The 10,750-nt window shown below is 42.7% G+C and overlaps 1 non-coding gene across 1 annotated transcript; it reads right to left on the reverse strand.

Moving 5' to 3' along the window:
* Positions 1–252: 252 nt before the first annotated feature.
* Positions 253–416, reverse strand: LOC133628687 (U1 spliceosomal RNA). Its single transcript, XR_009820796.1, has one exon. It is a non-coding gene; the product is annotated as a U1 spliceosomal RNA (small nuclear RNA).
* Between the last annotated feature and the right edge of the window lie 10,334 nt (positions 417–10,750).

Genomic DNA, 10,750 nt, shown 5'->3' on the forward strand with positions numbered 1-10,750 from the left:
GTGTCATTGCTGTCTGGACTAAACCACAACATTTTTGGCGCCCAATGTGGGGCTCAAGTCTGTGGTGCTTGGAGCATTGGAGACAAAATTTGAGATAAGGGTATTCATTGGGAGAAATAACGGGCAAACCGTGAACTGTGCTGCTTACTGGTGGGTTTTCTGTAGTTCTACCCCTGGTGAAGGAACAAGGGGTATATTTTTAATACCTCCTTAAAAAGTGATTTGCGAAGGTGAGGGATGGAAAATAAAAATTAGGGGAGAGTGTGAATGCAATCCCTCAATACCACAAATTATGCAGTTGAGTTTCTCACATTTGGGGAAATCGCAGGGATCAGCTTACCCGAAGTGCAGGGTATGAGCCTCACCCTGGGAAAACCACCTGCCTGATCATGGTGTCTCCCCTGCCAGGTAAGTATTGGCTTCTGCCAATACAGGGTCCCTCACACAGGACGCAGTCCTTAGTGAACATCTCTGGCATGGATTCTTCTCAAAAGTTGCAGCTTCTGCAGAGGATGGGGGTGAATGAGGGGCACCGAGTGAGAGACTGTCATGGTGCTTCTTTGCTAGCTGGACCAAACCATGACACTATGAAAATTAATATCTCCACCATCAATTCAAAATGTTCACCTTTTCTAAATACCTCCTATACTGGACAGTACTCTTGATTGCACCAAAGAAAGCTGTCTCGCTCCAAGCGGGATGTAACTGGCATGTTCAGAACTGGTCTAGGAGTCCTAAACACAATTGATTCTGATATCCTTACTAATAAACTGAGTGCAACTGTTAATCACAGAATCATAGAATCATAGAATGTTAGGGGTTGGAAGGGACCTTTAGAGATCATCTAGTCCAATTCCCCCCTGCTTAAGCAGGTTCACCTAGATCAGACCGCATAGGAACATGTCCAGACGGGTCTTGAAGACCTCCAAGGAAGGAGACTCCACAACCCCCCTGGGCAGCCTGTTCCACTGCTCTGTCACCCTCACAGTAAAATAGTTTTTTCTTAGATTTAAATGGAACTTTTTGTGTTCCAGCTTCATCCCATTACCCCTTGTCCTGTTGCTAGATACAATAGAAAAAAGGAATGTCCCAACCTCCTGACACCCACCATTTAGATATTTAAGATCTCCCCTCAGTCTCCTCTTTTCTAGACTAAACAGCCCCAGGTCCCATAGCCTTTCCTCGTATGAAAGATGTTCCAGTCCCCTGATCATCTTGGTGGCCCTGCGCTGGACTCTCTCCAGCAGTTCTCTGTCCCTCTTGAGCTGAGGAGCCCAGAACTGGACACAGTACTCCAGATGAGGTCTCACCAGGACAGAGCAAAGGGGGAGAAGAACCTCCCTTGACCTGCTGACCACACTCTTTTTGACTTGCATGAATTAGACCAACTCCTGAAGTCCTCTTTGTGGGGTTTAGGGGCTAATCAGTGGATGCTTTCAACTCTCTTTTTGGATTCTGAAAGAGCAAATATGGGTGACCATCACCTATTAGCTAATGTTATAGGGGCTGTTGAAAATAATGTGTCCCTGGCTCTGAGCTGTAATCAAGCTCAGTTGTGGATACAATTCACAGTTGCCACAATAAACCAAAAAGGGGAAAATGGACTTTTACCCATAGAAATTAGAAAGGACATCTGGGATCATGCCACCATTTTTGAAAAGAAATTCCAATTGCGGTAGTGTAAATTTCACATATAGCCAAGATACTAACCAAATCTCTACTTTTGTACTAACTGTATGCGATACAACAGTCTATACTATTTATCCTATTGTAGCTTTAGGAATTTTAAAAGAAAGTGTGGTATTGTACCTGATAGAGCACCAAGGTATGGGCTTTTAAAAACAACCACACCCATGCATGGCAAACTATTGATGTTGATACCACAAAGAGAACACAAGGATATATATGTGAAGGTAATACTCTGAGAGCCCAAGACGTTTGCTCAGACACTGAGCAGAGTGTTTGTCATTTTGAAATGTACTCTGATAAAGATCCATGGTCTGTTCTAGAGAATATTGGAAAAGGCTGTGTATATCTGAGAACTCCTTGTAATAATTTGCTAATAGACAACCTGGAAGTATTGCTTAGCAACCATTCAAATCTATGCATTTGTCAATTTACTTATATTTTAGGGTGTGACATTAACTACTTTGTACCAAGGATTGTGTACCAGAATATACACAGCAATTACACATATGACACCTTGTCACCAACACCAATTGGAGTGAACATTACACTGGTCAGGAAGCTACTAGAGCATCCTGATCTACATAACTTAATAAAAAAAGCAAGAGAAAACACCCGTAGACTGCTGATTACAAATCATCATGACATACAGGACATACATCTAGTGGTGTATGCAGTTTTGCATGCCAAATTTGGTTTTGTTAGTATTGGAGATCACACATTTGTTTGTACTGGATTGACCTTGGCTAGCTGCCAGGTATTCACCAAGTCATTTTTCTTCTCAGTGGGACGGGGAGGAGAGAAGCAAAGAGAAAAAATAATATTATTCAACTTCCAGTCACTTCCTTCTCCTCATCCTTTTCCTTAGCTTTGATTGCTGAGCAGAGATCATATGGTATGGAATATCCCTTTGGTCAGTTTGGGTCAGCTGTTCTGGTTATGTGCCCTCCCAAGATCTTGCCCACCTCTGGCCTTACCAGGGGTGGAGGGGCAGGCAGTAGTTGGACAGAAAGCCTTGATGCTGTGGGATAACTCGATACATTTACATGTCTTCTAACCATTCACTGTAATTCTCATTACTGAAGTCCCTTCTTACCAAAACTTAAAACTTTAACTACATACTTAAACAATCTTTAGAACCAACTGTTATGTTTTGACATGAAGTCATTTCTGGTAATGGGGAAGGGGCTGTAAAGATGGCTCCTGTAAGAAGTTGCCCCAGCTCTGAGTCAGATCCACCTCTGCAGCTGAGCCAATTAGGTGCCTCCATGTTCACTTTTTAAGAAGAAAAAGCTGGAAGAGGAGGATTCTTCCTGTTCCTTCTTCTTCATTCCTTCCTTCTTTGCCAGCCAGTGGTGGTGCAAGGAGTTGGAAGAGAGAGAAGCAACCATGTGGACCCCAAGGTCAGTGAGGGAAGAGAGGAGGAGGTGTGCTGGAGCAGAGACTCGTCCTTCTCTGAGAAGAGAGAAGCAGCAGAGACTGTGAGAGACTGACCACATCCCACCTTCCCAACACTCCCTGAGCCACTGAGGGGAGAGGATGTAGAGATATCTGGAGCAGTGAGTTGATCACAGTCCATGGACCTTGGGCCTGGGCACATACACAGGGGAGTTAGGCTGGTGGGACGTATATCACCAAAGCAACAGTATCTCCCATGGGCAAAGTCCTTGATGGCTGGAGCAATATGGTCTCGGTGATAAATTATGCTGTCAGCAATGTTGAGGCGCATCACTAGTACCTTACACTTGGCTCTATTGATTCTGACCAAGGACAGGATTTATTTCCTCCTGATGATGACTCTAGAGAGGTTAACTGGTTGCGGGACGTGGACTCCGCTCCGTCCAAGTAGCGCGGCGGGAAGGAGCCTGGGATGGTTCGTGGAGTGGCAGTGGGTGCTGGAGCAGCACAGGGTGCTGAGGCAGAAGCAGTTGCCTGCGGTCCTGCCGGACAGGAAGGGTCCCCTCAAGAAGCCAAGTCCTGGAGGTGATTCAGAGGTAGATAAGTTTAGGTTATGGAAGCTTGCTTATTAAAACTTACAATATTAGTTAGAAGATTGCACATATAGTTTTATGAAATTGCTAGCTTTGTAAGCCCACAAACAGAGCTATTAGAATGACATAGCTATTTCTTGTAACACAACTATTGCTTAGTGCTGATAGTTTCAAGGCTGGTGTGTTCCTAAACGAAGTTACTATTGCCTAGCGCTGATAACCACAAGGTCAATTTTGTCCTTTAGTTGTAAACAGAATTGCTATCTAGAGATGACAAGAGCTAGTGCTTAGGATGACAAAGTTAGTGCTTAGGATGACAGATCATTAGATAAGTTCTACAGTTTGGACATTGCTTAACTCTAATAATTACAAGACCAGTTTAGCCCTAAACGGAATTACTATCTGAGGATGACAGAGCTTTACCTAGGATAATAAACCATTAGACCGTTTTGTCCTGTTCTGCAGTTTGGACAAATGTCAAAGATCCAGAGGTGAAAAGATACATCGCAAGGAAAGTTTGGGTCTTAATCCAACAGTAGGTTTCTTAGTAGATAGTGGAACGATCTATTTGCTAGTAACTAGTTGTAAGGGATCATTAAGTAAAATGTATATGCCAGTTGTTGGGATCACAAGAAAGTGAGCCCTTTGGCCATTTTTAAAATCTATGGAATGTACAATTGGAAATACCACATTAACTTGTGAATTTCTATATATGCCAGAATACCTCCTCTTATTGCTAGGATGTCATCTATTGTGTAAATTGAAAGCACAACTAAAATTTTCTGATAAGCTTATACAGCTACGCATATCTGAGGAGAAAGCATGGAGAACTCAATTGTGTCTATTGAGTGAAGAGGAACAACAAGGGACCAGATTCTCAGAAAAAATTTTGGATGCTCTAATACTCCTGGTACAGGCCTCCAAGAAATCTGGACGAGCAAAAATACTACTCTGGAAAAGATGGGAATTAAAATCAGAATAACAAATGGAAAGGAAAAAGCAGTATCCAATGAAATTAGAGGTTAGAGTGGGGCTAGAACCATTAAGTAATGCTTTTGTGTAATACGCTTGTTACAGAAATGTCAGCCTGACTATATAACACCTCTGTACTACTGGTAAAGAAACCTTGTACACAAAAATATAGATTGGTCTACAATATCTGAAGATAAGGTGTATTTAACAGTACTAGATTTCAAAGACCTTTCTTCTCCATCCCCCTGGAAGAGGAGAGACAGAAGATCTTCGCCTTTGAATGGGTTCTGCGGTTTGGACAAATGTCAAAGATCCAGAGGTGAAAAGATACATCACAAGGAAAGTTTGGGTCTTAATCCAACAGTAATCCCTAATGAACACTGACGGAAGTGAGAGGACAACAAATAAAGCGTGATGGAGGCATAACTTGGATGGACCAAGATGGGACTATGAGCAGGCCCTTTCCTGGAAATGTGATGAAAATTCATGTTTTCTGTGAATATAAACTGAAAATGCAAAGACTGAGGTGGGCACGTTTGGTGGAGAAATCCTCCGTGTTCCCCATCGCTGCAATAAAGAATACCTGCTTAATAGTCACATTGGCTATTGAGTCCTGACTGGCTTCTTCACGGCATCATAACTTTTTATAACAAAGATGTTTAGGGGACTTTCATTTTCAGAATTCTATCTGGAATTACTGCTGCCATCAAAGTAGATGTAGCCACTCTTTTTGCTGTTTCATCTGCCATTCTATTTCCTCAAATTATATAACTTTGTTCTGATTGACGGGTTTTACAATGCATTACCACTACTTCTTTTGATTTATTATTGGCCTCCAATATTTTCATGATTGCATAGAATCATAAAATGGCAGGGATTGGAAGGGACCTTTAGAGATCATTTAGTCCAATTCCCCTGCAGAAGCAGGTCCACTAGATCAGGTAACACAGGAACATATCCAGGTGGGTCTTGAAGACCTCCAAGGAAGGAGACTGCACAATCTCCCTGGGCAGCCTGTTCCAGTGCTCCGTCACCCTCACAGTGAAATAGTTTTTTCTCATGTTTAAATAGAACCTTTTGTGTTCCAGCTTCATCCCATTACCGCTTGTCCTGTTGCTAGATACAATAAAAAAAAAAAAAAAGGACGCCCCAACATCCTGACACCCACTATTTAGATATTAGTAAATATTAATGAGATTCCCCCTCAGTCTCCTCTTCTCTAGACTAAATAGCCCCAGTTCCCACAGTCTTTCCTCATAAGGAAGATGCTTCAATCCCCTGATCATCTTGGTGGCTCTATGCTGGACTCTCTCCAGAAGTTCTCTGTCCCTCTTGAGCTGGGGAGCCCAGAACAGTACTCCAGATGAGGCCTCACCAGGGCAGAGTAGAAAGGGAGGGGAACCTCCCTTGACATGCTGGCCACACTAGATGCATCCTAGAATGCCATTGGCCTTCTTGGCCACGAGGGCACATTGCTGGCTCATATTTAGTTTATTGTCAACCAGGATTCTCAGGTCTATCTCTACAGAGCTGCTCTTCAGCAGTTTGACCCCTAGCCTGTACTGGTGCATGGGATTGTTCCTTCCCAGATGCAAGACTCTGCACTTGTCCTTGTTGAACCTCATAAGGTTCCTCTCTGCCCAATTCTCAAGTTGGTCAAGATCCCACTAAATGGCAGCACAGCCTTCTGGGGAATCAGCCAGTCCTCCCAGTTTGGTGTCATTAGCGAACTTGCTGAGGGTACAGTCTGTCCCCTCATCCAGGTCGTTGATGAAGATGTTGAACAAGACTGTCCAAAGAACTGAGCCCTGTGGAATTCCACTGGCCATAAGCCTCCAACTCGATTCTATGCCATTGATCACCATGCTCTGGGCTCTGTCACTCAGCCAGCTCTCTATCCACCTCACCATCCACTCATCCAAGCCACACTGCCTGAGCTTTTCAATGAGGATGTAATGGGAAATCTTCCCCCATTTCTTGTTTTTCCAGCAGCCCCTGTAGAGTTTGCTGTGTACGTTCAATAATGGCTTGACCAGTAGAATTACCTGGGATCCCAGTAGTATGTTTGACAACCCCATAAATTCAGAAACTTTCGTTTTCTACTGGCTATGTATCCCAAACCATTATCAGTTTTTATCTCTTGTGTAACGCCAAGGACTGCGAAACAACTCCTCCAATGTCTTATAACATCTTGAGCACTGTCGCTCGTTAAAGCCGTGGCCCATACCACCGCTGAAAAGGTATTAATGGTTACATGTAGTCATTTAAAGTGTCCAAAAGGAGCATAGACTGTGACATCAGATTGCCATATTCCTAATGGTGCCAGACCCCTGGGATTGACTCCTAGATCAATTTGATTCTGGCATGCAGGGCATGTAGAAATGATATCCTGAGCATCCGATATTGTAAGATCAAATTGCTTTGCCAGCATCTTTGCACCTTGATGAAAAAAGTCATGAGATCTGGCGGGCTTGAGAAAATGTGTCAATTATTGGCCCCGCAGGTACCCATAAAGGTGCTGCAACTATTTTGTCAACTACCTCATTGCCTCTTGATAACCCATCTTCTAGGCCTGAATGGCTTCAAATATGCCCAACATAATAGACACTTCAATGTTCATTTATCCGATGCCACAGCTGTACAAACAAGTTATAAAGATTCTGATGAGAAATTTCTTTCAGTAATGCTCACTCTAATCGAGTGAGGGCATCGATAGGGAATCAGAGATGATGCTTAATGGGACGTCTGGCCATTTCTCAAAAGTTTTAACCACAGCCATTAGCTCTAACAGTTGAGCTGAGCTGCCTGGGGAGTGAACAGTTAGATTTTGCCATTTTCCATTCTCCCACCAAACCACTCCTGCTTTAGCTTGTATCTTACTTGCATCAGCGAATACAGTTAAGCCTTTAATGGGTACTGTTGATCTCATTGACCAGTCTTCCATTTGAAATTTAACAGAAAACAATTTATGGGGCAGATAATGATTATTTATAGTCTCCAGGTATGACAACAAGGCCCATTGCAATTCATCACACTGTTGCAGTGCCCAGTTCAAAAATTCATCTGTTAGCGAAACAAAAATGACGTCTGCCTCAATCCCTGCTGTTTCTAGCAGACATTTTCTGGCCTGTACTATATTTTTGCAATTGCCTTTATTCTGGTTGTAATTGTTTTTTGCAAATCATATGGTAAGAATATCCATTCCAGGATCTTCAATGGGTCTTTTGCTACTGAATCCCATTGCATCAAGACTGCTATTACATGTTGATTTTGACTTATCACAGCAACGTTAATAGACAGGTCAGGATCATGTCTATGACTATAATTGACTACTTTGTCTCCAATTTTGTCTATCGCTTGTTTTTGCTCCTGGGACAGTTTTTGTGCACTGTCAGCCTCTAATGATCCTTTTAACAAAGGCATAAGTGGTGCAAGATCCTCATTTGTAATACCATATATGGTTCGTATCCATTGGATGTCACCTATTAGCTTTTGAATGTCTGTCAAATTAGCAGTTTGTTATAATTGTCACTTTTTGAGGATAAATGCATGCATTGGTAATAATATTGCCTAAATATTTCCAAGAGGCATGCATTTGTATTTTTTCTGGCACAATCACTAACCCTGAGATGCTAAACTGTTGCTTCAATTCTAGTATCTGATGTTGATCTAAGTCCTTTCCTGCAATTAGGATATTATCCATGGTAAAGTAATGGTAAAGTAAAACACGAGGATATTTTTTGCGTAGTGTTGCCAGCACCCAGGCAACATATGTTTGACAGATACTTGGAGAATTCTTCATTCCCTGGGGTAAAACTGCCTGTTAATAGATGGTACTGTAAAAGCAAATTTGTCCCTGTCTTTCTCATGTAGAGGAATTGTGAGGAAACAATCTTTCAGACCGATTATTAATAAAGGCCAGTCTTTTGGAATCATAGCAGGAGAGGGTAATCCTGGTTGCAAAGCACCCATATCCTGCATCACTGCATTAACAGCTCTTAAAACATGTAATAATCACCATTTCCCTGATTTTTTGGGGATAGTGAAAATTGGTGTGTTCCAGGGACTGGTAGGCAGCTTGATATGTCCTTTTTCTAACTGTTCATTTACTAATTCATGTATCTGGGCAAGCTTTTCTTTATTTGGCAGCCATTGGTCAATCCATACTGGTTTATCTGTGAGCCAAGTTAACTTTGGGATTGGTCGCTCATCAATGGCCACTACTAAAAATTTTCATTTGACAAACAATAGTCCATTTGGCTTAAGGTGTCTCTACCTAAAAGCCAGACTAAAGTATTCATTACATAGAGTCTAATTTGTACACGTCTATTTTCTTCACCTTGTAACCACACCAAAATTAGGTCTCTGCCAATTTTTGTCATCTGTATGCCCCCTACCCCAACAACAGGGATCTCTAAACTCTAAAGGTCAGTTTTCAGGCCAATAGGATAATGCAACAATGGTTATGTCTGCTCCCGTGTCAAATGATACATTATAACCAATCATTTGTTCACTGTTGGAATGTTGGAATACAACCATTTGAGTGGACTTTGCCTGCACGAGTGGCATTACAAGTCTTACCTCAGGTATACCGGTGGATCTAAAACCACCATCTCGACGCTCTTGAATACCTCTAAGTGGAACGTTAGCCGTGAAAGGAACTAATTGAGCTATTCTAGTCCCTTTAGCTATATAAACTGGTGGCTGCCACACTTTAACCATTATTCCAATGTTTCCTTGATAATCAGTGTCAGTTACACCAGGGAGCACAAAAATGCCTTGTAGAGAGGCCAATGACTGTCCTAAGAGCAGAGCACCTAAACCATGACCCAGGAGTCCATTAGTATGGACCATTACAATGGGATTATCGTAATGTCTGTATTGTCGATAGTTACATCTATTGCTGTTTCCATATCCACTCCTGCGCTTCCTGCAGTGGCTGAGCTGAGGTCATCCAGGCAGACGCTGGTGTCGAAGGGTGTTTTTGTGTCATTGCATTCACCCTTTTTGCACTCGCCAATCCGTTTCCCTTAGGCGTTACTTGTCTGGCCACTCAAGAGCAGCACTCAGTGGCTCTGTGTCCAAATTTGTCACATCTGTAACAATTACCGTTAAATCTGCCGTTGGACTCCGATATTCTAGTCAAGCTATTTGTCCATACCAATGGTCTAGATCAACGTTTTTTCACGTCCCAATTTCCCGCAATTGAAACACTTCAGCCCCTGATTTCCTCTGCCCTGTTGAGCTAACAGTTTTAATGCCGTTGCCATAGCTGCAGCCAGATGTGCTGCTTTTTCTTCTGATGATCCTACTCCAGTGCAGGCTTCTATCATGTCTACTAAGGTTGCAGTCCACGGGAGAGTTTGCGGGATCTTCTTACAATCAGGGTTAGCATTAGCAACTGCCAAGTTCAGTCCCAATTCAGCTTTTACTTTGGTCGACATGCCTGGCACCTGATCCAGTGTTGCTCTTAAACGGTCTAATAAAGTCATAAAAGGTTCATCGGGCTTTTGTATGATGGTTGTATACGGGGGAATTGGCACCCCCATGTCAGGGACGGCCTTAAATGCCTGTCAAGCCAATGTTTGTTGCAAAATACCTTCATGTAGTTGAGCCTGTACTTGGGGGTTAACAAATTGTCCTTTTCCCAACATCATGTCAGCTGTGACAACCTGTTGCGAATCCCCCTGCTGTAAATCCATATTTTCTACTACTGCTGCATCCACTCTTTTCTCCCAATCAGATTCCCATAGTAGCACTTGAGTAGGCTTGAGAAAGGTTTCTGCTAGTTTTCAACAGTCAAATGGGATCATTAATCTGCTGGAGAAGATACGATTTAATAATGTTTGCACATATGGGTTAGTCAAACCATACTACATTACTGCTTTTTGCCCTTCCCTGACTAACTTCCAATCCAGAGGCACCCACTGTTTTTGAGCAGGATTATTACCTGCTGTTATCACTGGGAAGGCTTGCGGGATGAATTCTCCTTCTATTACCGCATCCTGTATAAGACCTCTCCACTTCTTAGCTGGATCATAGTCATCTGGCTGGAGGGGGGGGGGGGTTCTGACCACCGGTGAAGTCAAAACTTTAACCTC

Source organism: Colius striatus, chromosome W (genome assembly GCF_028858725.1).
Source record: "Colius striatus isolate bColStr4 chromosome W, bColStr4.1.hap1, whole genome shotgun sequence".
NCBI classification, from domain to species: domain Eukaryota; kingdom Metazoa; phylum Chordata; class Aves; order Coliiformes; family Coliidae; genus Colius; species Colius striatus.